A 27,410-nucleotide genomic window follows, 5' to 3' on the forward strand; every position below is an offset into this window, starting at 1 on the left:
ACCCTGCTCTTAAAATAGACGTTATTAAGGGCAAAGTGATTAAATCAGTGAGAGGTTCGCACTGCTGGATTCTTCTGGCCAGGGTCAGTGCCCCAGTTATTTTAAGGACGATGCAATTAGAGCAGTGTTAATTTACAAAGGAAATTCTTCTTCTATTTAAACACCAGAGTCGTCCATCAACATCGGGTGTATAATTACAATGTATAGGTACTCAGTTTCTGCAGTCATTTGAATACAATAAGTATCATGCAGGGGCCGCTATTAATGTGCCACTCAAACCCTGACACCGGTGCAGCACTAATGCAAGTTGCCCCGTCAAACCTGTAAGTAATGGGACGGGGTAAAGCGATCTACTGTAACATGAAGACCACTTGTGGCATATATACACACTACTTCAAAGATTTCAAGTGGATGTCAGCTATTGATGGAGGTTGGATCAGAAGACAATACATGTGCTTGAAGAAGAATAGAGACGCTGCTGGACCTCAAAGGCTGCTTTTTATTTCCAAAGAGACACAGGTTCAGCACAACTTGTCCTACCTCTCCATTCAATGTGGAGAGAATGTCTACTGGAGACATGACCATTGGGTTTTATTCTTGGCCCTCAGACATTTGTAATGGGTTTTAATCTTGACTTAATATTCTTTCTACCATGGAACACTAAATAAAGTGTTTTGGAGAAAGGGGCTAAAACAACATTGGACCCCATTGACTTCCACAGAAGAAAATCAGACAGATTTGGGTTGATATGAGGGTGAGTAAACATAATTTTCATGAATGGGTAAACTATCCCTTTTTTTTTTTTTTTTTTAGTACATGAGAACAATTTATGCACTATAATGGCAAACGGAATGGCAAAAATAATGATTGTTTCCATACAGGTTTCTCAAACAAATCTATTATTCGGTCAAAAAGTCACTGCATTTATAAACCTGCGCTGTTAACATTGAAACATCGCACACTTCCCACGCATTCTGTGGAAAATATATTTTACACGGTCTAAACCCAAGGTTGTATTTTATCCCTGAAGATGTTTGGAGACGAGTAGTCTGCTTAAGGCCTCAGCGCTCGGCGATCCTATTAAGAAGTGCCTTGTAAGAGCTTTCCTCCCCTCCTCTCAGGAAATGGCTGCTGTAATGTCTTTCCCTCACTGTTTTGGAATGCTGCTCAGCTCCCATGCTGGGAAAATAAGTGAGAAAGAGAAAAATGATTAAATCATTTTTTCAGGGGGGCCCTCTTAGAACAACATTGGTTACATTGTCAAAGGCCGATTCAGTGCTTGTGTTACAGAGGCTGACTCACTTCCAGGGAGTTTTTTGAGCCTCGCGCCGCATGTGAAGCCAGCTAAAATACGCCTGGGCTCGAGTGCTTCTTACGGAGATTGAGGACTATTGCCGACTGCGAGTGGCAAATGCAGGTTACGCTGAAAGGATAATTTGCAGCACACGACACGGCTGGAGACCGTAAACTTGTTCTCCTAGACTCCCTCGGAGCACGGAATATCTTCTTCCACCAGAGAACTGCCCATTCCAGCCTCCGTGGCTGAAAAATGATATCATAATTAGCAATCTGAGGGAAGGCTGATGTGCTATCTAAGTCCCATCTTAGCTTTTGTCGTGATTAAGGGCATGGTACGATGCCTGCGGGCAGTCTCCTCTTGTTTGAATGAGACAGATTGTATTACCGGTCCCGCACCAGACAGACTAGGGCAGGTAACCCATCAACAAACTGCTTTATGATGGCGAGACAGCGAGCACGCTAGCATTGTCAGTGCTGGCAGCTCACTGGGTTTTGAGTGTCACGTCAAAGGCTTTTTCTTCCCTCGTCTTTGAAATGCCGAACAGGAGGCTGTAACACAACTGCACGGCTTGGCCGAAAAGGGAAAACAAACAAAAAAACTTCAGTCTTGATTATCTGCCTCATCTGATCCAATTACCAGAGAGCTTTTACAATAATTCTAGTGTTATTTGGGGGATGTTTGAAGGCTCTCCGATTTGATGCTTCATTCAGATTAACTGGCGAAAACATCAGACTGAGAATGCCTCGACATGCACAATGCACCGCAAAGTAATAGCAGGTAGACAACTAAATTAAGAATTACATTGGCTCTGTTCCAAAGCCTAAAACAGCAAGCTGTTTTTTTGTACACCGACTACATAGGCAGCCACACTCTTAAAAACACAGTTTTTTTTGGCATTGATGGAACCATGAAGAACCTATAACATCCATGGAATCTTTCCACTGCACAAAAGGTTCTTTATAGTGGGAAAGTGTTCTTTCGATTATTCAAATGTTCTTCACATGAAAAAAAAAAAAAAATTTTTTACTAAAGAACTGTTAACTCTTTCTCCTCCAGCGTTTTTTTTTAAGTCACCAGCCACAGCCAGCATTTTTGATAATTTTCACAAATGTTTCATGGCCCCCAGAATATTTGGTTGTATGAATATCTGAACATGCAATATATATATATAAGAACAGAGCCTCTACTTTTTATTGTTATTATTATTCTATCTTAATGCATTCTTTTTTTTGTTATCAACACTTGAATGTGGGTAACTTTCATAAAAAAGCAACATATTGAGCAAAAAGTTGAGAAAAATGCATTTTTGTCAAAGACTACATTCAGATTGGGTTCAGAACGATGATCAAAACATAGATGGAGTAGATTGAGTCCATCAACACCCCCAAAGTTTGTACAATCCTATACCTCGTCCTGGGTCGACATTTCATTCGGTAAGGCAGTTTTGATTTCTATGCCATTTACAGTATTGTTGATGATCACATAATTTTACATATGCATATAACATGTGCTATCGCTTTTTTCTGCTTCTTCTTCGCCTGTGTTTTGATCAGGAGATTCAATACTCTTTCAGAAGATGTGTAATAGCGCCCCCTACCATATAACAGTGAAAACACAGAAAGCCAGAAATTTCCATCAATGGCGGGGAAAGAGTTTACTGAAAGGTTCTTTGGAGAACCCAAAATGCTTTTTCTAAGGCATCGCTGTGAAACCCCCCTAATTGAAACCTTTATTTTTTAGAGTGTAACTGGTACCTCATAAGCGACTGATTTGGAACACTCTACATAGGCAGCATCTCTGTGCATCACACAAATGATTTTTAATAGAGTTTACTATTAGCATGTTGCTAAGCTAACACCACAAACTCCAATAAGTAATAGCCTACAATTTAGCAATACATTTTGGTATCAAAATAATTGTATTTACTGTACTGTATAATCAACACTTCCCTAGTCTACCATCTTGAATTGATTATTTCTTTGACCTAGTTGCAATGCACTGTGGGAATGTGTTCTCTGCAGAGTCAATATTTAGCATTACGCTGACTACATTTTGACCTTAAGCTGCTAAAAGTTAAAAGACTCCAATAATGCTCGAGGAAGTGGGTCTGGGCATGAGTTAAGATGGGCCGCCCTATCAGTGGGTCACCCACCGTGTGATCTAACTTTGATGCGCGCACGTTTGGCAAGCACAACTTCTGCTGTCAAAGCCTATTAAAAGCAGTTTACATGTGCATGTCCGATTTGATGAATATGTATGTGACCTCCTTCTCTGGCAGTTGCCCACTTGGCGGCACAGGGGCCCGGGGCTCCTCATTGAGCTTGGCTTGCATAAAGGCGGCGCTTTAACACTGCCATGAAGCGACTCCCCTGTGCCTGGCCTGACCTTTAACTCTGTGGATTTAACTGGGGGATAATGGAGAGAGAAAGGGTTAGCCTTAAGACAGACAAGAGGTGGAGGTACTGATTTAAAATTCAGGTTCTGACACGCCTTAATGAAATAATCCCACTGAGCTTGTCTGTGTGCGTCTGGGGCATATCTTGTAAAGGAACGTGGTAGATAATAATCTCCTTTGATTTCAACAATTTAAAAAAGGATCCGTTCTGGAAAACCCAGAGGAAATTGTCTTTACACAAAGGTTGTTCTTTCATTGCTCAGGAGACTTAATTGAGCTCTCAGTTATTTTTCAGTTAAGGCAAGGCAATTTTTTTTCTTTGTCTTTCTCTTTTTCTTTTCTTTTCATGCACTGATCAATTTTGAGATTTTGGGCTATTTTGCATCCATAACACGTCTTCTTTCAGACTAGTGTGGAAATAAAACGGCTCATTCGAAAAACGTACCTGTGGCAACATTTTTGCAAAGCGCAAAATATGTTGCCTAGTGCACGTTTCGCTACACTTTCAAAGTGAATGTCCAGTGAGTGGCGCTAAAAAAGTGTTTAGTTTTTTCCGGAACAGATGAACGTGAATATGGCAAAGTTTTATTACGTCGTACGGATCACCGCAGTTCTGAATTGAAATGTCCAGTGAGTAGCGCTAAAAGATTAATGCTGCATTACGTTTTAAAATAATGTAGGCTACACCTACACAATGCCCTGACCTAAACCTACCCGATAGTGTTAACAAAAGCAAATGCGTCATAAAAACGTAATCATAATCATGGCATTTAAGCTTGTCTTGAACTTTGAGATCTTTTATCATGACTCGTTTTACACTGGATTCGTACCCGAACTCTTCGCATCACAAGTACAATTCTGTACCAACTGAGCAAGTTTAATAAGTCAGTAACACTAAATATATAGAGCTGGTTAGGGTATGCAAACTCCAAAATATATTCGTTTACAAATCATGTACTATGGTAAAAAGTGTTTTGAGGTCATAACATAATTGTGCAAGGATGAACCTTGCCACATGAACGTTTTTCCAATGAGCCTGTGTTGCCCAAAATACACATTTAAGTTTTTTTTTTCTACACTATGCCACTATTTCACAGACAAGGCTCAAGTCTAAAATGTATGTTTGATCTGTTTTAACTGAAAGCGATTTGCACTGATACATCTTTAAAAAAAATGTGACTACCATTGTTTTGTCTCAAGAATCACACCAGTAATTTTTTTTTTTTTTTTTTTTTTTTGCTAAGGCATGTTTATTAAAGCAACTTAAATGCCCTAATTTAACTAATGTCTAACCCTGGCTAAATCAAAGCCCTGTCTGTGAAACCGGGCATTTATCTACTTTTGACAAAATTTTGACTAAATTTTGAAGTTCAATTACCATACATATCTTTAAAGGCATTTTCTCAAAAAATGTGTTCTTTCCATTAGTCAGAAATCACCACTTCAGAACTTTCCTGTTTTATTCATATCTATTTTCTGAAGGTTTTTACAGACGTTTACCCTGTAAAAAAGGTGACCATTAACTAAAAAAAAAATATATTAGGTTTGGAGAAAATCTGATGAGAAATGTTTGAGGCCATATTGAAACCTCTGCCTTTTGTTTTCAGTTTTGGTAGATCTGACAACAGTTTGATATGTTTCTGAAATATCTTCTGAAGAATTTTTCTAAGAAAAATAAATAAATAAATAAATAATTCTGAGAACCAGAAGAGCTAAGCAAAAGTCTCTATTTGCTCTTCATCTAATTCATAGTTGTAGAAGAGAAACTGATTTGATGTCACATTAGAAAGATCTAAAGTAAGAATGTGTGAGAAGAGATTATGCAGCTATATAAGTCAAGTCAAGTCAATTCACATTTATTTATAGCACTTTTTTCAATACAGATTGTTTCAAAGCAGCTTTACAAAAATAACAGGAAAATGCAACAAGGTTTGTTTCCAGAAGAAAATAGCATCACAGTCCATCTTAAGTTCAGTGATGTTTCATTTTGTTGTAAAAAAGTTATTGAGAGGTGACAAAAGCTGTTGTGTGTCAACTTGTGCCTGATTGATTTGACATCTTATTTACCTCATAAACCTATTCTTGATTAAATAACTTGTACAATTGTCTCGAGCAATAAAATGAGAATGTCTTCCATTACAGATAGATTGTCTTTAGTAACCTCTCGCATACAGCGCATGGGCAGATGTAATTGGAATCCTTAATAATTGTCACCTCTTGAAAAACTAATTAAACAGTGGCCAAGGTCAGACTGGCTTTGGTAATTAACAAGGGAGCAAGCTGAAGGTAATGATCACCAGCACTGCAAGGGCACGTAAAGTGTGTGTGTGTGTGTGTGTGTGCGTGTGTGCGCTGTAGGCCTGAGAGAGAGTGAGAGAGAGACAGATGGACTGAGACAAACCTGACCAACAAAAGATAGACAGAATGTGCTAGTACTGCACTGAAAATGAACCGCACTTCCTGCCCTGAACATGCACACATTAGCTATACTTTCATAAAAGGTACAAGAGTGAAATGCAAACTGTGACCTAAGCAGTCTGCTATAAACACTGATGTGCATGATCCTAACGTGATAATCTGATGAGGGGTCAAATGTAAAAGCTTAAAATCCGCATAAGCTTGATAAAATCAATGCAAAACATGGATTACTTCTGAAGGCTGTTTATAGCCGCCTAGCAACATATCAAATTAAATACACCACACATTAATATATTATGCATGTGTTTATCATTTTATAAGCTTTCTTATAGCATCACAGGAGAGTGTATATTCTAGTGGCTATAGAAACCTTCAGCAGTTCTTTAGTACAGCACATAATCTCAATGTCATGTATTAGCATGCTGTCAGTCCTCCTATTGTATTACCCCTGAACCTCAAAACATGCAATTTAGTCATTTTCTATACAAAACAATGAGTTTCACTGTGGAAACCAGAAGCTGATGTAACAAAATCTTCCTCACTAAAGTACACTTCAAAGGGGACTTGAGGTAGAACTGAAAGTATTAAATATGCATACCAGTTGTAAACACTGTAATAAGTGAAAATGTCCTGTTGTGAGCTTGAGGATGAAGATTGTTCTCGGAAAAGAAGTGCACGCAATCGTACTGAATTTGCACTTGCAGTGTACTTCAAATCTTAAAAGTATATTTCTACGCTTTCATGACAATAAGTACACTACAAGAAAGTGCTTTTTTTTATTTTTTTTTTATTTGTACCATTATGTTTTAATAATCTTTTGTTGTTTAAAGAAGTACATTTAAATTTACATTTAAAGTTAATATAACTGAATTACAAATGTGTTAATGTGTAATTACATATATATTTAAATACATGGCAAACAAGTTTCCATAGAAATGACATTAAAGTATATTTTATTCAATTCAATTCAACTTTGAATTGAATAAAATTCATTTTCGGTCCATTAGAGAGAAAACAAACATCAACCTACACAAAATTACATACAGTACAAAATAGACAATTATGTCAATACTTTCTCATAGATGACTGGTATCGCACCACACTTAGCTTAGGGTTTGACAACAGCATTCTGTGAATTATCCAGCCGACAAATACATTTATACATCAAATTTCTCAGTAAAGCCATAAAGGTTTTTACTATTGACATACAAAAAGATTACTTGCACTGCTCCACCTCGGTTTTTGTAATATAATCCTCATACAATCATTGTAGGCAACCTTAAGCTTACATATGCTTACTTCTTTAAAATGAACCCACAAAGGAGCAGTATAAAATGAAGTACAGTATGCTCTAAAAAGGTTTATCTTAACCTGATCCGAACACATATAAAACATTTTCATTTCCAACATATTAGCTTGGCGTATAACATTCGGCGCTGCCTATACATCATACATTTCATCATGTGTTCGTTCATATGTCCCAAATATTTTGTTTTAGTGCATACATTTAGTATTTGCCCTGACAAATAAAAATCAGGACAATTAAGGTCCTTTTGTTCTACATATCATGGCAACACTCTCTTCTTTGCATTATATTGCACAACATTATATTTAATCCCATAATCAGAGCATACATTTAGCAGCTGTTGAAAGCCAGCACTACTTGGAGAAAAAATGACCAGATCGTCGCAGCATACATAAGATGATTGATTAAAATATTACCCAACACGCATCCAGTCTTACAATCACTTAATAGGTGGTTTGCAGTCACGTGATTGTGATGACGCGCGACATTCAAATGGAGGGCAGGAAGTGAAGAGCGGAATGGACGAGATGGAGGAAAGTCTGTACTTTACTACTTTAGACGCTATTACAAGAGAAAGATAAAGACAAAAAATCAAAACATGTTGGATGTGATCCTTGCGTTATGAAGAGGAGTGATTTTTCAACTGAATTGAAAGATTTGCCTGTCATTGAGGCTGTCTTTCTTTCTTTTTTGTCCTGTGGATTAATCCGTAACGTTAACCCTAACAACCATTCAACGCTGCGGCGCTTCTCGACGTTACTTTTACGGCTGTTTACTTTACGTGGTTATTAGGTTAACCACTCTCAAAGGTCCGCCGAAACACCACTAAACCACTGAAGGCAGGCAGCACCCTCAAAACACTTTGTAGGTAGCTTTGCTAACGTTAGCGTTTGTCTTCAGTTATAGGGGGTAACTTACAAACTCAAAGAAAAGAAGAAACAATTACTTTGACTTTACAAAGTTCGGAAACTGGTACGTTACACAAACATAGCCACATAAGTTGTATTAACTCACCTTTGACGAAGTGATCACTGCACACACGGGCATTTTCTGATTCAGCTCCTCCCGACCGCAGACCTAGGTTTGCAAGCCATTTTTCTGGCATTTTTTTAGGTCAATTTCTTGCATTTTTCCCCCTTATGAACAACAACTTTTGGTACACGATAAAAACTCCTCATGGTTTCTCGGTTTGATCGATTTGAGCAACCATAAACGACGCAAAACATAGGCATTTTGAGTTTGTTATAGTGCTTCCTAAATGTAGCAAATCACTTCCTGCCCTCCATCTGCATTTCGCGCCATGGCAACACAGTAACGTGACGTCATATGCAAACAACCTATTGTTCGGACAATTCATTCATATAAACACCATTACCACCCCCAAAAGGCTGAGACACTATTATCCCATTTTATTGTCTAATTAGCGCAAAATTCTTAGTATGCTATTAGGCACACCCCTTTGTCTTAATTTACCAAACAACTTTTGATGATTAACTCTATGTTAATAGTAATAATACAATGGTCAAGCCATGAGGTTGTATGCCAGGCTTCACTTATGTAAGTAGAACTATCCACAGGTAAAAGCAATTGACGGGATAATGTAAAGTTGTTATCAACACACAAATGCAACATAATGCTTAGCAAACACTGAAGATTTATCTGTGAGATTTTAGTTTATCATATAACCATTTTTCAAAGACAATAGAAGTAATTATGAAAGTCCTACATTACATCTTCATCTTCACATCTTCAGTTAAGTTCACACTATATTAGTTTAAAGTGTAGTATTTCTGTAATAAGTACTCTTTTTAAATGTAAGCTAAAGTGCTTTTTTTATATATGGTCTGACTTTTCAAAAATTACTTTTGTTGGTGTAAACTAATTCAGTGAGACTGATTTAATTGAAAACATATTCCATGAAATCTAAATTTGAAGAAAGCATAGTCCTTATTAGGCCATCTACTCTATTTATGATCGCTTTGTCTGATAGCTTAGACAAGTAATCACACACCTTTCCTCAATTACACATATGATTTGATATAATAATAATAATAAGGTTGAGGAATGGTAATAGTGATGTTAGCCTAAGCACATCAGTTAGAGATTATGACTTCCCATTGTACTAGTAAATTAACCTCTGTCCCTTTGAGATAAACCTCCATTCCCAGCCAGTAACATCCTCTGGCTTTCCCAAAGGCTCAACTGGAAGGAAGTCAGAGAGGGGAAATTACACTTGTCGCTATTAATGTCCCAACGCAGACGTTTCCCAAGCACTGGGGGACAATGTGCTTTCTGTGCCTGTCCGTGACACTGAAACGGAGCACTTTGTGTGTGGTGGCACCAGAAGAGAAAACATAGCCGGCGGGCCGGCGGCCTATAATGTGTGGCGGTGATTCAGCAGTCAAGTATGTCACACTTATCTATACTTTTTGTGTACACAAATAAAATGGGAATAGTTGGGCCATTAGTAATAGAGGGGTGCACACAGGAAGTGCAGGGTTCAAATGGGCAAGGTCATGCAAGCAGACTCCAGCGACCCATCCGTTAGCTTGTCAGAGCCTAGTTACTTCACACTTATTCCTCTGCAGCGTTATGTCATTTATGATTAGCCGAGCAACTCGCTAAAGGCCATGGTGTCGGACAGCCAAATTCCTCTGGACAAGATTTGTTTTCTTTCCCATTGATCATTGGGGGCCGATGACTGATTCTCAGCAAAGCTGAAATACTGCAGATATTTTCTTTAGAGTTTAGCCATGAGGACAGAGTGAAGAGAAAAGACACAGGGTTCAGTCTCAAGGACAAATCCAGCCAGACAATTCAATCATTTTGGCTAGCTTGCTGTCTAGAGCACTGCGTTTAAAGTAGCTATATAATTTACGTAATTATTTATTTTCCTCAAAGTCCAGGTTCTTGTACCAAAATAGTCATGGAGCTTTATAACCATTGTTCATCTGTGTCAGTTTCTGTTTTTGGCTGGGTTTGATATGCGTTTCAGTTCAGTTTCCTGTGTTTCAGTTTGTTTCCATGGATGTTCATTGTTTGAATAAGTTTTGCACTTGTTCTCTATTTCATTGATTGGTTTGCCCTGTGTATTCAAGCTCTGCATTTCTTTCAATTCTTGGTCCGTTCTCATCACATGTTAGTTCTGTTGTTCTGTTCCCATTTGCTTTCTTTGTGTCTTGGTTTCTGAGTTTAAAGTTAAACAAACTGCCTGCGATTAGATCCTGCCTATCTCATATATTTATGACAGTTGTGATATATTTAAGTGTCAACTTTTTATCAATGTTTCTCCTAATTTTTTATTTCTGGATTATTTATTTCTGCTGATTTTATTTCAGCATTTTAACTTTAAAATTACATAAAAATAAAATTAAAATATAAAAACATTTATATCATGTTCAGGGCTTGACATTAACAACTGCCAAATGTGGGTGTATTTCAAAACATTTAGTACTAGCCACTTTGGCTGGATTCATTTTATATATAATATATACATTTTTCAATTGTAGACTTTTAAAAAGGCATCTGAAAAATAAAGTAAGTTCTATGTAGTGTTGTCAACAATATAGATTTTTCGGTAAGTATTGATACTGAAATAACTAAAACGCTTCCAATATTTATTTTTCGCAGAATATATACACAACACCAGCTGTGCTTTCTCTCTCTATCATCTCTCAGAGAGCAAGTTTACACACAAACCCGCCTCCCCTCACTCACTTGTTTTATTTGTTCCGGGTGAATATAGTTGGTGTTGCAGGGCTTGAATTTTGCCATGGGATTGCACGTATTGCACATAATTTTACTAATTCCCACAGATTTTGTACTCACACCTAAAGTGTGCGCACATAAAGCTGCCTTTCAGTACTAAATCAAGTTATTTTTTGCTTCTTATTGCGCTTAAATAGTCAAATACACACAAAATAATGTCAAAATACCGTTCTTGGTGAGCATTCACATAAACACAGTCAGTTATGTAAACAGTTGAGAAAGAAAGTGCATGTGTAACCGTATAATGGGTCTGTGCATCAGGTCTTAAAGTGACAGCAGCCTAATATACCTGCTGCCAAATTATGACATAATAAAAGTAATGTTGCTGAAAATTCATTATGCTCTCATACATACATAAATGCATTATATCCCCATTTACTGTATACAAAAAATAAAAAATAAATAAAAAATCTGCTTGTCAAGGTTCACAGGTCAATCTTGTCTCAAAGGTAGGGAAATACCATGGATGGATGGCCATTCTAACACATAAACTGTACAGGTAAATTACTGTGTACAACTCCTCCATTGTGAGGAAAACATGAGCACCTGTAGGGTGCCAATAGAGGGAGAATATGCTAAACCTACTCATAAAGGACTCCTGGCTCAACTGGAACTCAATTTGAGAAACTTTTTAAACCACGGTTCTGCTCTTAGTCAAGAGATCTCAAGATATTTTTTCTTCCGTCTTCTATGGGGCATTACTGTACATTGTGACAGGCTCATGACAGAATTTAAAATGTGCTGCAAATACTGTCAGATCGGACTGAAATGATCAGGAATCTTATAAAAAAATAAGTTTCAGCTGTTTGTTCGTAACACTGGGATCCTTCAGAAAGGCCATGTTCTTATGTCTCTCCGACGTCAGAACATTTCTGAAGTTTTGAATGAGCAATTTTTTTTCTGCTTAGTTTCAATAAATGTGTTTCTTTCTCCCTGGACAGCAAGTTTTGAGTTGTAAAATTTACACTGACAAAAGATCAAGGGGATTTGTATCCTTTATGTTAAAACCTCTTTAAAAGAACCATCACACGGAGCAAAGTGTATCTCAAGAGCAGAAAAGAGGATAACGGGAATGTTGCAGCCACATTGAGGACACTGACCGTGGTGACTATGGTGACCTCAGCATGCGTCTGATTGGTCAGCGGCTATCCAAGCGGGTAGATATTGCAGCCATCCTTCCTCCTTTAATAAAGAAGCAGCTGTGGTAATTGCCGTCTGTGAGGAGTCCATTATTCATGCAGATATCCAATAAAGGCCGTGGGAGGGGATGGAGATGCGGGCGGAACCCGTACATGTTGATCCATATGATTGATTTTTCCTCCTCCTTCCAAACTCAATTTTTCATATTCAATGAGCGACTTGTAGATTGCATCAGTCAATACAGATACGTCTCAATTAAGCCTCACCCAGGAGCTCTCGGGGGTGGAAGTCACGGATTAGGGTGGGCTTCCCAGCTGCCTGCAGATTCACAGAACCACCCGTAGAGAAAAGGGGAGATAAAAATGACAAAAAACAGGCTAAGTGTTGAGCCCTGATGTATTAACATTGAGATTAATTATAAACTCATTTCTTGGCACATTTCTTCCCCTTTATTAATTACAGACTCTCTCAGCTTGCAGAACTAAACTGTGTATTAATTCTCAGCCTTGGAGGACTGTATATCACCGCTCCAGATCTCATTCTGCGCCGCTCAGCATTTTTTCCTTGTGGACCGGAGAGGATCATTTACAAACATGACATGGTGGCCACAGTGTTCACTTGTGTACTTCATCTTTCCTGCCCCTGAATAGACAGCTATTTTCCTCTGGTCCAAGGGCACAAAGAACATGGTTCGTGCAGAGAATAAATGGGAATGACTTGATGGGACATGGAGGAAGTTTGGTTTGGTGTAATTGTGCACTTTCTATCCGAAAGATGGAAAAAAGAGATGGAGAAAGGGAGAATCTTTGCAACAGGAAACTATAACTATTAAAAAAGAAACCATAGGCACTTTAAGATATTTGTGGCATTGTGGAGACGGATATGTTAATTTGTGGTTATGCTATGAAGTCACAGTGGGTCTGCAGCTGCCATCCTTTTACAAACACACGCATTGATTCTTAAAGCTTTTCATCTAAAAATACTTCTGTAGTTTAATGTACTGGGAAGGGTTTAACTAAGCCATTCGTAGGGTGACTTCCCCAAAGACTGTAAACACTGTGGCTTTGTGGCACTTGCTGTTTGTTTGAGTGGACTGACATTGGCTCAACCAATGACGTGATTCTGGGGTGGGACTGTCTGTTTGTCCTAAGTGTTTGGGACACCTATTTCAAAACAACAACAAATGTCGACACATTTGGTGAATTCAGAAACGAAAGACGTCAAATAAAACATATTTTATACATATTGTATCTCTAGATTGCTTAGGCTAATAGGTCCTTAACTTAAACACTTGCAATCACATCATTCTCTATAGGGCTGATTGGTTCCTGCTGTATCACTAGCTCAATTGGCTTGCGTGCTCAACCTTCAAATACTTGGTTAGCATTTGCCTTAGCAGTGCAGGACACTTTCAGAAACTCTCCACCTTCCCCAGCTCCACCTGTATGATTTGCTACAGGTAATTCATGTACGCTATATTGTACAGCAGCAGCATGTCTTACTTGCTCACAGTAGTGTGTCATGTTTGTATTGACAGTGGCAAGTCCCGTACTTGCTCTGCAGAAGCAGCATCGTAGCAGATCTATTCCACCAAGACCAAACATATCAAAATTGTCACACCCATTACCAAGCCAAACACTCTGAGAGTTGTCATGACAGAACTAACATTATCAAAATGCTAGAAAGGGTGCGTTACCTAACCTACAACAATTTCTAAATACCTGTAGCTATTTGGCTATTAATTAACAGTAACCAATAACCCATACAACCGCCAGCCAAACAGGAAAGTTGTTTTAGAGGCAAAGCAAGTTGTTACATATTGAAAGATAACCAAGACAAATACTGTTTTCCTTTGTAATAAAATGCACTGATAAACTGTGCCCAGTAAGATCAGATGTGTGTATTCAGAAACTGAATGGTCAATTTTAATGCTTTGTTGAATTCAAGTAGTTACCCCTAAATAAGTGAAAAAAAAAAAACAGATTATATCCGGATCTACCTATAAGCTACTGTAATAACTTCTCAGATCACGGGTAGTGTACAGTATCATTGAAAGAAGGGAATGAAAAGGCAGAGAAAACATAAAAGGATTGGAAATGAGTGCCAGAGAAAGACAGACAGACGGTCACATTCTCCCTGCAGATAAAATATAAAAGAAGCAACAATAAAATAGAGAAAAAGGAATGTGACATATTTTACAAGAGAACAGAAGTAAAACCATGACACTGTATGTGCATGTATGTATTGAATTGCAGTAAGCCCATCTGATATGTACAGTATCTTCAGAATTGCATGCAATGCTAGAATAAAAATCTGGCCTAACTGTTTTATACAATATTATAAAAAATAATGTAAATGAGTCTTTGTGAGGACCTATTCATCATGATGGAATTGTCCATGTCCTTATAAATATTTGAAGTCTTTTTGCAAAGTTGTTACATAGTGATAGATTTGAAATGTTTTGCACAACTGTCAAAATGAACAGAAATGATTGGAGATATTGTTAAAAATATCTTTCAGCTGCTCATTTAGGTGCTGCACAGCCAGAAATAGAACAAAGTTGGGTAGATTTACACACATTTTACTCTTACCGTTAGATCGGCTAGTGTATAGGAATAGTATATATCCAACTCCATCCTTATCACCTCACCATGAACACTGAATAGAGTGTATATGTCGGCGGTTATGAGCAGTTTTCTTCAATAAATGCTCTTGGTTTTTGCAGAGGGGAGGAAGTTTTGAAATCTTATATCCACAGTATGTTTATGAAACTATGGTATGCTTTCACAAATGAACAAGAAAACTTGATTCCTCTTGATATGAGCCCTTAATAGAAGAAGAGAGAGGAAAAAAACGGGGTCTAGGAGGAGGAGAATGGATTCTTCCGTCGCACTGCTGTCTCTGGGAGGCGGGCACTTAATCAACTTTTACCAGGTGGTGCTCCAGCAATGTCCAATATGCAGTGCTTGTTATCTTTCTCACAGCCAGCCCGTTCATATTTCCTTTGACATTCAGCCCCAAAGACCACGTCCTATATGTTGTTCCTCTCCCTCTCGCTGTTCACTTTTTCTCTTTTATGGGTGGGAGGAACGCGGGGTCTCCTTAGTGATTTATAAACATACACATAATAAATGGCCGTCTGTAGTTTAAGCAGTGATGAAGCATTCTGTGCCTGGCCGCCAAGCTCCGATGTGATTTAAAGAGCTGACATTTACAGCAACCAGGCCTATTATTCAGAGTGACTGTCTATGTACAGACTATATTTCACAAAGGGCTGTGTGAAGGTGAGTGTGGACCGGTCCGGCTCGGAGTCATAGTCAGTTCAGAGTCTCTCTGTTCCAGGCCCCTGTACAGGAACCCCCTGCACGGTGGGAGTCACGACCAAACAAGCCCTTGGACTCTCAGCTAGCTTGTTATTGCTAAGATCTACGTAGTGCAATCAGAGATTATGACATTCTTGCAAAAGAATTACAAGGCAAAAAGCTGTGCAGATAAATTTTTAAACAGATAAGGGGATAATCCAGCTGAATGTACAGCTGTGTGCGGGTGTTTGCAGGAAACAGTCTCTTGGTGGTTCTTTCACAATGCTAATCTGTGCGTAAGGCAATGCGAGTCTGATTTTTTGCCAATCCACCATGACGTGGTCCACGTTCCCCGCTTAAACACATTTCTGTATGTATGGTCTTCACAAACAGCAGACCTTTCCCAATCAAGCAAAGGCAGACGTGGTGAACCCCATGAAAGAGTGACAGTGTCCTTGCTAGGGCTCTGCGTCCTTCCATGAAATTCGTCGACTCAGTTTTCAAACATTTCAGTCAAACGTCTGCCAGACGGCCTGGTCGTACCTCCTCTCAAGTTTCCATTCGATTGGTGTGGAACACAAAACCACGGGACAGACCTCATTTTCGCGGCGCCATGTACCGTACATGAAAATCAATACCGCTTAAAGAGAAAACACTCATTTAACGTGTATCCAAAAACTTGGTGTCACTCTTCCGCCCCTAAAATCCTTTCATTCTTCATGTCAGCTCTTGAACCCTTTGCTCAGGGCAGGTACTACACAAACTTTCAGGCTCTGACATGGTGATTGGCAGTGTTTTCTGGACAGGAACAGTCTCTGGAACTGCATTACAGGCTCTTGTAACTTAATTCCAGCAGCTGAGTAAGGAAATAATTGAATCGTGCTCCGAAGATGGATCCAGAGAACAGGGCGCAGAAATCAGCTTTGTCCACTATCTGGCTTAACTCACGGGAGATTAGAAGCTAACGACAAGGCTCTGTTGGCATGGAGGCTGATTGTTCCTGTGTCTCTGAAAACTAAAAGAGCACCCTGCGGCCACGCTCCGACCGTTCTGCAGATTACAGCAGCCACGTTTTACATCTCGATAGCACCTTAAATTACACTACCTTGTTACTCATACTGTCTCACAGCCTCCAGTGTCTGCTGTCTTCAGTTTTCTCGTGTGTATTCACCAGTCAGGGCAGTAAATGGAGCTGAGTGCGGATATCAGGCAACAGTGTTTACTGCAAACTCGGCCAAATGGAAGGGTATTCCTGATATGATAATGTGAACCTTGGAAGACGGGTTCACATTTTGGAGAAAAGAAGTCATTTAGTGACACCAGCTTTAGCTTCGGAAAAACGATGTTACGCTGCTCACTCTGAGGTGAGCTTTAATGAGGTAAAACAGCTGTCACGTTTTATTATGTTGTAAGGGTTTTGTGTTTTGCCTCTGGGTAAATTCAGCTCTCTGCCACCCATGGAGCTGGGAAGGAGGTGCCATATCTGTGTGTGTTTATGGAATCTTAGTCAGGTAACTGAGGCAGTTCAGGGAACAGGGTCCGAGTCAGGGTCATGACTTTGCTGGGAGTAGAACGAGATTGAGGTTACCCCACAGGGAGGATTGGAATGCCCTCAAATCAGTGAAGTGCAAGCAAACGTTACCCCACACTGACTTTACATTAGAGTGACCCTGCATGAACCCTGGCCAATCTCCTCAATTAGCATCTGACAAATGAAAACAAAGCTGAAAGTAAAAAATAAAGTCATTTTGAGTTGAGATAACAGTAGGCCTGAATACAGCATTTCTGTTAGCAAGATGATTTTAAAAAAATGTTTCTGAAAGAAGTTTTCAGACCTTGTTACACATGTAGTTACTGTAGTAATAGCTATAAGTTATGCATAATTGCATGCAACAAACCCTATTCCTAAACCTAACCCTATAGTAGGTACATGTAGTTAATTATTATTACTCAGTAAAAATAAATGGTAAATGTATAATTACACTGTAACATGGACACCTAAAAATGAAGTGTAACCAACATTTCTTATGCTCTCAAAAGCACATTAAAACATTTGAATATATTATCACAATTTAAAACAACTGTCTACTATTTTAAAATGTTTTAGAATGTAATTTATTCCTGTGAACAAAGCTGAATTTACGCCAGTCTTCAGTGTCTAATATGCTGATTTGGTGCTCTTTTATTATTGGTGTTCAAGTATTAATAATGGTTGTTATAATTATCAGTTAAGGCAGTGAAGTTGTCTGTATATCTATGCATCTTGACATTAATAAGTATTAACTGCAAGGCCTGCTTGTGTTGAAATCTTTGTTTGACCTCTATTAAACTAAAAAAGAAAAAAAAGAAAAAAAGTTTCCCTCCCAACATAAGCTTGGCACTCTGTACATAGGCTCTAAAATGAATACATGCCAATACAACCAAACACCATTACGGAGCTAGAACAATTAAAAATAAAGGTTCCAAAAAGGATTTTTTTTTCTTTGCCTTTTGCATTGATCATAGAACTATTTTGGGTTTCCCCAAAAAGCTTTCAGTGAACAGTTCTTACGAGAACCATTTTTTTTTCTTAGTGTGAAGAACATTTTAATAAACTAAATAACCCTTTTCCACTATAAAGAATCTTTTGTGCAACGGAAATGTTAAATGTTCTTCGTGAAAACGTAAATGCCAATAAATAACCTTTATTTTTAAGAGTGAAGGGTTAACATTTCTTCCTATCTACTAACAGAAGCTTCTCCCTCCAGAACTGTGTGGTAGCTTGCAATATTCTTGCCCAGAAATAAATGATACCGAAACAAGAAGTGGCACATAAATTAAAGTGACAGTGTGATTGATGAGTTAGCAGCCAAGGGAAAGGATGTTTGCAGCATTTTAGGGGGGAGAGGTGGGGGAGACGTAGCCTCGTGCGGCTTGCAGGGAGTGGAGAGCCATCAATCCCAGGCTCCCCTGTGCGGTGAAGTACGCCCCTGAGAGGAGTGGCTCTGGGCTTCTGCCCATCCACTAAATGAACTGCATGCAATATTAAAAGATGCAAAACGAGCCGAGGCTGGACCGCTCCCAGGAAAGCCCACTGGCAACTGACCCATCAGCTACCAGGGGAAATAAACACGATCCGAACTCGTTTTCTCCTGTCTGACATTATTCTTTTCTTTTGTTTTGCTGGTAATGACTCGCTTTTAATGTTTGTGCCTTTCTTTTTAAAAGGACTAAACCACTTATTGCTTCTTTAATAATCCAAATCCTTTGTCCTGCTGGAAAAATTCAACCTAAACTCCATGGTGGTCTTATCTGGTTTTAGATGGGCAACACTGGCCTGTTAAAGTATAAGTTCACTTAAAAAATCATTTACTCAGGTTTGAAACAACTTGAGGGTGAGTAAATGATGACAGAATTTTCATTTGAAGTGAACTATTCCTTTAACGGCACAGACCAGGGGTGTGTTTCCCAAAAGCATCGTTAGCCAACTATGGTCGCAAGTTCTGTCGTTATCAGCATAGTTCAACGAGTCGGTGTTTCCCGAAACCATCGTTCCAACGAACATTCGCAAACAGCATCGCAAAGTTGTGTGGTTGGAACGACAGCTCTCGACCTGTGGTTAGAAGCAGAGTTTCTAGTTTGCATGACATTCAACCTTAATAAATCCTTATCTTGAGCAAAATAAGCAAGCTGCCATTCAGTACAATCTGTATCTTTTATTTAGAATACATATAAATATAATTTACGTCTTTTAGTCTGTCAAGAGATTTAAAGCACCATTTTTGAAGACTGCGCATGTGCGAACTTGCTCTACTATGAGAACGAGCCTATAATTGAATCTGGAAATAAAGCAAAATAACTGAGAAAAATTTGAAATAGTCCTCAGATGCCATGTCTGTAATTTATAGCAAACCATCTAGCATTAATTCAATCTCAAACAGTTTCATTAAAAGAAGTCATTACTCCACCACGTGCGTGACCTCATAAACCAACTTGGTTGAACGACCACTTTGCGACAATATGGTTTCGGGAAACAGTCGTGACCACCTAGTTGATTTCTTCAACGATGCCTCGTACAATGTTAGTGAACCAGCGAGTTACGTCGTTGAATGGGAAATGCACCCCAGGGTGTTAACTCCCTGCTAACCAAGATGCATTGTTGAATAAATGAACAAGCTAGTAATTACTGATTCCCAAAAATGTAGTAACATGGTCGCACCTTAGTTGTTTGAACTACATTGGTTCAATAATTAAAGATTGTGGTGAAGTAATAAATTCAAGATCACAATTTATGACAGATGTCTATCATAGTTTATTTACATGAACAACAACAAGCCATTCATTTTTTTAAATCATGTTGGCATGCAGTAATTAACTGCTGTACATTTTACTCCCGTACACATGTTCAGTCAGAAGCTTTTTCCACAATGTAATTTCTCTGAGATGCCGCTGTAACAAACATGATATCTGAGAGCTGCTTCAATATTTTTATTCCCCGTCGCTTAGCTTTATTCAACCTTTGATTCATAGCGGGTTCCCTATCATACTTTGAGGTACCCACATATTTTCACACACGCACACTCTTCAAAAATGGCAGTAAATGGAATTAAATATATAGAATGTATTGCTAGTTTGCTTATTGTGCCCAAGAGCATGATCTCTTGAAGTCCACATGATTCTGCAAGAAATGCATCTCACCACAGGTCGAGAGCTGTAGTTCCAACCGTGTAAGTTTGTGATGCTGTTTGCAAATGTTTGATAGAACATTGGTTTCAGGAAACTCTGAAACGGTGAACTATGTTGGTAAAGATGGAATTGGCGACCATATTGGGAAAAGCACCCCCTTTTTCACAGGTAAAACCCACCTGACCAGCTAAGCCACCATTAAAAAGCCAAAATATGCCTTGTACTTGTAACCAGCAATAAACCGGTCAACTGAGCTTTTTAAATGAATGAAATGGCACTGAGGGAACCTTCTCCCCAATGCTGTGGTTAATTTGTGTGCTGCTGTCTGTCAGATACAGATGATGATGACGGCTCATGCAGATGAGGGATGTAAAGATGGAGGGTGGGGGTTCTCGCTGAAGCACTTAACACGGCAGGTGTTTGTTTGGGGCAGCGTTAATGAAACAAAGAGCCTGGATGAGATCAGCGTTCACCTCTGAGAGCGTTACGCCGCTTTTACAGCGTCTGAGATGAGAGCTGTGATGGTAGGGCAGTCACCGTGCAGTTTGCTTTTTACTGCCCATTCTAACAGATGAACAGCATCAATCTTCAGCTCGCCATCAAGGTACGGCTGAATGTCTGAGGAGGGGGTCTCAGCTCGCATGTAAAAGCAATGTGCTGCAATTCACGTGAGCTGCACTATAGGGTGAATCTCAAGAAGAAGAAAAAACACGCACACACATATATATACACAAGTGTGCATGTGTGTTCTTGTTAAATTAAAAAAGAACTATGCCTTGTATAAAAATATATATATATTTTTAATGACTTTTATGAAACTTTATTTTTTGACTTTTGAGTAAAAGTTGAGTACTTTTCTCAGTAGTATTTCTCTTTAGATTTAGATTTTTTTTTTTCTTTCAATAAGAAAATTCAAACAAATCCTATAATCTTTATAATAAAATATTAAACAATGAGCATTTTAATAATGTCAATTATATTTTTGCATCACAGTAATACAATCTGGGAGGAATTGTGCTTAACTGTTGTGGAAATAATATCACAATGCAAAAAAAAAAAAGGTCTATTTCCTTATAAAATATAATTTCTTACATTTTTTTTTAAATTGGGCGAATTATAACTGGAAATGTTCTTGACAGGTTTTGTGAGATTTTCCATTAACATATGCAAATCAGGCAAATAAGACAACAAGCAAGTAGTTAATCCTTTTCAAACATGCAAAAAATAAATAAAATAATACATTTGCAGAAATTACACTCATTTTCTAAAATAAAACATTTGTATGCACATATTCCCTTAAACTGCACACATGACATTCTTTTAAATCTGCCAGATCTGACTGGCAGTGATTGTCTAGTTAAAATAAATACCATCTTTTTTGTGAACTGGCAAAAACACACAGTTAGTAGTTTTGCCTTACACACCACACTTTAAAAACAAACCTAAGGAAATTTTGTAAATAAAAAGTGTTTCGAGTTATATATTCCTTGCCTCAGTGACAAATTGAGATGGGGATTACTCATAAATCAAAAGCAGTGTTCTCCTGCCTGCAGAGGAATTGCCTGGTGCGCAGACGTGATTTAAGAGTGGGTTCAGGCTACAGCTCCACTCTTCCATCCCCTGGGAAACAACAAAATCCCAGCACTGCTTCACACTTATGCTCACACAGTCTGTTGTGTAGAGAACAATGCAGAGATGAAAACCGCCAGTTTATATGTTCTACTGTGAACTTGCTGTTATTTATTTATTTATTTGCTTAAATACAGTTGATCCCTTATGAGAAGTATACACCGAAGGTATCAGATGCTAATCATTACCATACAGGAATACCATGGTGTCGGTGTCGGGGAGGAACTATGTAACTACATTGTATTTACATATAGTGTTGGAAAATTCGATTTAAGTAGATTCATATGGGCAGCATTTTATGCCATGTTTAATAGAAATACTTATTTAAATGATGTTTGTATGTAACGTTTTTGACAAAAAAAATATTTAGGCCTTATAACTGCATTATTTTATCATTTCATGGTTTATGCATTTACATTACAAATACAATTTTCATTTGGATTACACAGTTTTAACATAAACAAACTAATAAACTTATTTTGATGCATATTCATAAATGAAACAGGTAAAATTTTTGCAATAGTACTAAAAAACGAATTGTTTTAAATACACAATAACCAGGTTTATATATTTATCCATTTATCAACTGAAAATTGCTTGTTACACATGCCGTCATCTATATTTTAACCATGATCATACTTTTTAAACAAATAAATGTACTTGTTTTCACAACGAACAGAGTTGCGCTGATTCTAAGCAAAGATATGAAAATGAGATTATATGATTTAAATTAAATAAAATAGATGCAAATTGTTAATGAAAAAGTATGCCATGATTTTTTATCCTTCCTTTTTTTCCAGACATTTTAATATGCATCACATTAAGTTTAGTTGTTTGTTTATGTTAAACCTGCTTATTCCAAATTTTATATGCTATTCAAATACATAAATCTTAAATTGAGGCCTAAATATTTTTTGTGTAATGAAGGGTGTAAAGTAAGTGTATTCTGAAGGGTTTAACTTATTTAATATCAGAAACAATTGTAATGTGTAAATTGTAACTTTTTCTGCATTTTCCGTAAAGCTACTTTGAAATGATGTGTATTGTGAAAAGCATTATACAAATAAATGTGAATTGAGCTGAACTGAATATGTGTGTGTGTGTGTGTGCGTGCGTGTGTGTGTGTGTGTGTGTGTGTGTGTCCAGTTACATAGAATTGCAGGTGTTTTAAGGATTTTTCCTGATAATTAAAGACAAAGGACTCAATTATTATTTTATTTTTTTGGCCAAAAACAGCAATGTCCCACCAGTTTAAAGCTGTTTTATGGCAGAATTTTGAACAAATATGCAAACATCAATCAGTCATTGAAGAAAACCTGACAACAGATAACTTACAGATTTTGGTAAGTCAAAAATACAGATGGAGATAAGTTTTGTGTAAATCAAGCATCAGTTTAAACCTTGACCGTGGGTGTTTAGGTGAAAACACTAGATGGGTCGTGGTGGTGTGGCTGTGGCCCTGACCCTGACCTGCAGGACACCTGTCTGTGTGCTAGACACTCCCAGGACACATCAACCGAATCTGAGGGCCTCCTGCTATAAATCAAGCCCTGCGTGAGCTTCTGTATTTGTTCAGTGATTAAAAAGCACCAGGAAGAGTGCGAATCCAAGGCTGACAAAAACCTAATGAGACGGGACACCATCAAGACCTGTTAATGATTTACTCGCTACTAAACTGCCCAACATGTGGGAATCCACATGCATCACCCACACAATCACGTCTACACACACTCTGAAACTATTAAAACTATTATAGAGTTCATGAAACTCATTAAATACATGCCAATACATATCATAACAAATAATGACAAATGAATCATTGTGTGCATGTGGGCGGTGATTAGGTGGATATGTCAAGTTTGTAATTGTGGGTTGTGCAAAATGACAAGTGAACCTGGTGAACTGGTGCTATTTTAATGCGAGAGTGAAAGAGAGAATGGTGGACTAATTAATATTCACATCTGTAAGAGCACGCACATTAAAACTGATACCAGGCAACACAATGTATCCGACACCTTGTTGAGACCCTGTGCTGCTATTAAATATCTTCACCAAGTGCTATACTTGCATATTAACATACAGTATGAAACTGCACATACTGTAGACAGAAAGACCTAGTATGATTTTCACATAATTATGTTAAAAAAGTGTGATATTACTGGCTACTTCGATAGTCACTGGTATTTGGTAATCTCAAATCTTGTGTTTGTTGTTGTTTTTTGTTTCTTGATGATGTTCAATATGTTTCTCAATAAATTGGTTAAAAAAAATAAAAATTCAGAGGAACCATCTTTGCAAGATTTACAATATTTAATTGGAAAAAATGTAGGCTTTTTGCATTGTGACATTTGTGACACTTATATGCACTTATTTCACAATAACACACGCACACACACACACACACACACACACACACACACACACACACACACACACACACACACACACACACACACAATTGTGTGTAAATATATTAGTACACAAATTAGTCCATTGACACAGCAAACTGAATGGCCAAATTGTGCCTTAAATCATTATGATATTCACAATGTTGTTTAATTTATATCACCAGCACTGCAATTCACTGCAAATATATCTAGAATGTTCAATGTTATTCAGTAGTCAGAGTTACAATGAGGCAGTTTTTTTCTCATTCTCTTAGCAATAGTTTAAGCACATTCTGATGAAAAAGTCATTGAGGTACCTGATAAAGCCTGATCTAGAAAAATAAAATATTTAGTTTGGACGTTTGGGTAATATCGTCTGGTTTTACAGTGCTAATGGCGTTTTTATTGGCCAGACCCTTAATGGAGGCAGGGCATATTTGATGCCGCTCATTTAAATGGGATGTGAGTAAAAGACAGATCAAACCTGACCATAAAGCCTCAGTCAGCTAGCGGAAAGAAGCAGATGTCACGTACTACCCATTCAGGTCAGGAGAAGTGAGCAGAAACAGAATATGAAATAGTCTGAATGATAAAAATCATTAATACATATATCCATACCACACAGAGTAAAATATACCTTGTTTTCACTCACCCTCACTGCAAAATATGCAAACAGAGTATCTGAGCTACACGCCTCACCTCCCGCCCTCTTCTGGTCATCAGCAAGCAAAAAAACACAACAAAGGGGCCATTTCTACAATGACCTTGGCTTTGACATCATGTGCCGGTAGAAAGAAATGAAGCCATTAGACTGAGGCAGCGGTAGGCTATAAATCAAGCTATTTCCAATAAGCTGCCTTAATGGTCATCCATCATGGAGGTGCGTGAGGCAGGGCGAGGCGAGATCCAACTCGACAGTGCGGGGTAGCCGAGCAGCCCGGGCAGGCCAGAGACATAAACAATAATAATCCCCATCTGATGGCCTTGCAGGGAATTTAGGAACACACTCCTGCCTTTTGTTTGTCAACGGTCATTTTTAGAGGGGGGGAGAAATGGATTCTCATTATCAGCAAACACAAGTACGCATACAGGCACATTGTAAAACTGAGGACAGATTATAGTAGAGGGGCCAGGACAATGAAGGACACAGCAGAATGAAAGTATTTGATTTACTGCTGATCTGGGAGGGACAGACATGGTGAAAATAGACTGAAATTGAGAATGACTGTTTGCTGGCATATCAAACAAGCAGCAGGTGCTTCATGTAAGTTTGTGACACGTGACGTTTTATATTTTCCAGTTTGAGAGTTGCCCAGAGGAAATTTTATCGCTCAGATGCTTTTTCATAGCTCAAAAATAAAAATAGGTACACATATGACAACTATTGACCTATGTAGTGTATACACATAGTATTGTGGTGGTTTGGTTGTTGTTGGACACAGAAAATTGTCAATTGGAGGAGGGGCAGGAGGAAGAGTCCATGGAGAAACGGGAGGAAGTGTCAATGGAGGAACAGGAGGAAGAGTCCATGGAAGAACTGGAGGAAGAGCCCATGGAGGAACAGGATGAAGAGTCCATGGAGGAACTGGAGGAAGAGCCCATGGAGGAACAGGATGAAGAGTCCATGGAGGAACTGGAGGAAGAGCCCATGGAGGAACAGGAGGAAGAGTCCATGGAGGAACAGGATGAAGAGTCCACGGAGGAACTGGAGGAAGAGCCCATGGAGGAACAGGATGAAGAGTCCATGGAGGAACTGGAGGAAGAGTCCATGGAGGAACAGGAGGAAGAGTCCATGGAGGAACTGGAGGAAGAGCCCATGGAGGAACAGGATGAAGAGTCCATGGAGGAATGGGAGGAAGAGTCCACGGGGAAGCTGGCAGAGGGAGGGATCACAGAGCAACTCAGATAAGGACCCGGAGGAAAATTGATGGTGGAACTGATGGAGGGAGGAGCCAGGGAGCAACCCAGATCCGAGCCATGAGGATGAAAGCCCACAACAGAACCGATGAAGGAAGGAGCAAGGGTGGAGCCTCAGCAGTGAGTCCAGGCGAAACCAAGCGGATTCCGACATAGTTATTACCATGAGAGCTAGAGAACCAGGCTGAGTCGAGGGGCTGAAGACATAGGGTGACACCGCAGGTCTGAAGGTTCAAGGCGGAGCCGATGGCTCATGGCACTGAGGTAGAGACAGGGGTTCGGAAGACCGCGGTGGAGCCGGAGCAAACGAGAACAACAGTGAAGCAGGAGGGAAGGTGGAGCCCAGTGAAGCAAAAGGGTCCATGGAAGAACTGGAGGAAGAGCCCATGGAGGAACAGGATGAAGAGCCCATGGAGGAACAGGATGAAGAGTCCATGGAGGAACTGGAGGAAGAGCACATGGAGGAACAGGAGGAAGGGTCCATGGAGGAACAGGAGGAAGAGCCCATGGAGGAACTGGAGGAAGAGTCCATGGAGGAACAGGAGGAAGAGCCCATGGAGGAACTGGAGGAAGAGTCCATGGAGGAACTGGAGGAAGAGTCCATGGAGGAACAGGAGGAAGAGCCCATGGAGGAACTGGAGGAAGAGTCCATGGAGGAACAGGAGGAAGAGTTCATGGAGGAACAGGAGGAAGGGTCCATGGAGGAACTGGAGGAAGAGTCCACAGAGGAACTGGAGGAAGAGCCCATGGAGGAACAGGATGAAGAGTCCATGGAGGAACTGGAGGAAGAGCCCATGGAGGAACAGGAGGAAGAGTCCACGGAGGAACAGGAGGAAGAGTCCATGGAGGAACAGGAGGAAGAGTCCATGGAGGAATGGGAGGAAGAGTCCACGGGGAAGCTGGCAGAGGGAGGGATCACAGAGCAACCCAGATAAGGACCCGGAGGAAAATTGATGGCGGAACTGATGGAGGGAGGAGCCAGGGAGCAACCCAGATCCGAGCCATGAGGATGAAAGCCCACAACAGAACTGATGAAGGAAGGAGCAAGGGTGGAGCCTCAGCAGTGAGTCCAGGCGGAACCAAGCGGATTCCGACATAGTTATTACCATGAGAGCTAGAGAACCAGGCTGAGTCGAGGGGCTGAAGACATAGGGTGACACCGCAGGTCTGAAGGTTCAAGGCG

The 27,410-nt window shown here is 39.2% G+C and overlaps 1 long non-coding RNA gene across 1 annotated transcript in view; it reads right to left on the reverse strand.

The window, feature by feature from the left end:
* Nucleotides 1-1,078: 1,078 nt before the first annotated feature.
* The window catches only part of LOC307149220, an 83,179-nt gene continuing 56,847 nt past the window's right edge, over nucleotides 1,079-27,410 (reverse strand). The window contains exon 3 of the long non-coding RNA XR_013819539.1: nucleotides 1,079-1,179. This is a non-coding gene — a long non-coding RNA (uncharacterized lncRNA). The remainder of the gene's footprint in view (nucleotides 1,180-27,410) is intronic.

Source organism: Squalius cephalus (genome assembly GCF_949319135.1).
Source record: "Squalius cephalus genome assembly, chromosome: 21".
NCBI lineage: Eukaryota > Metazoa > Chordata > Actinopteri > Cypriniformes > Leuciscidae > Squalius > Squalius cephalus.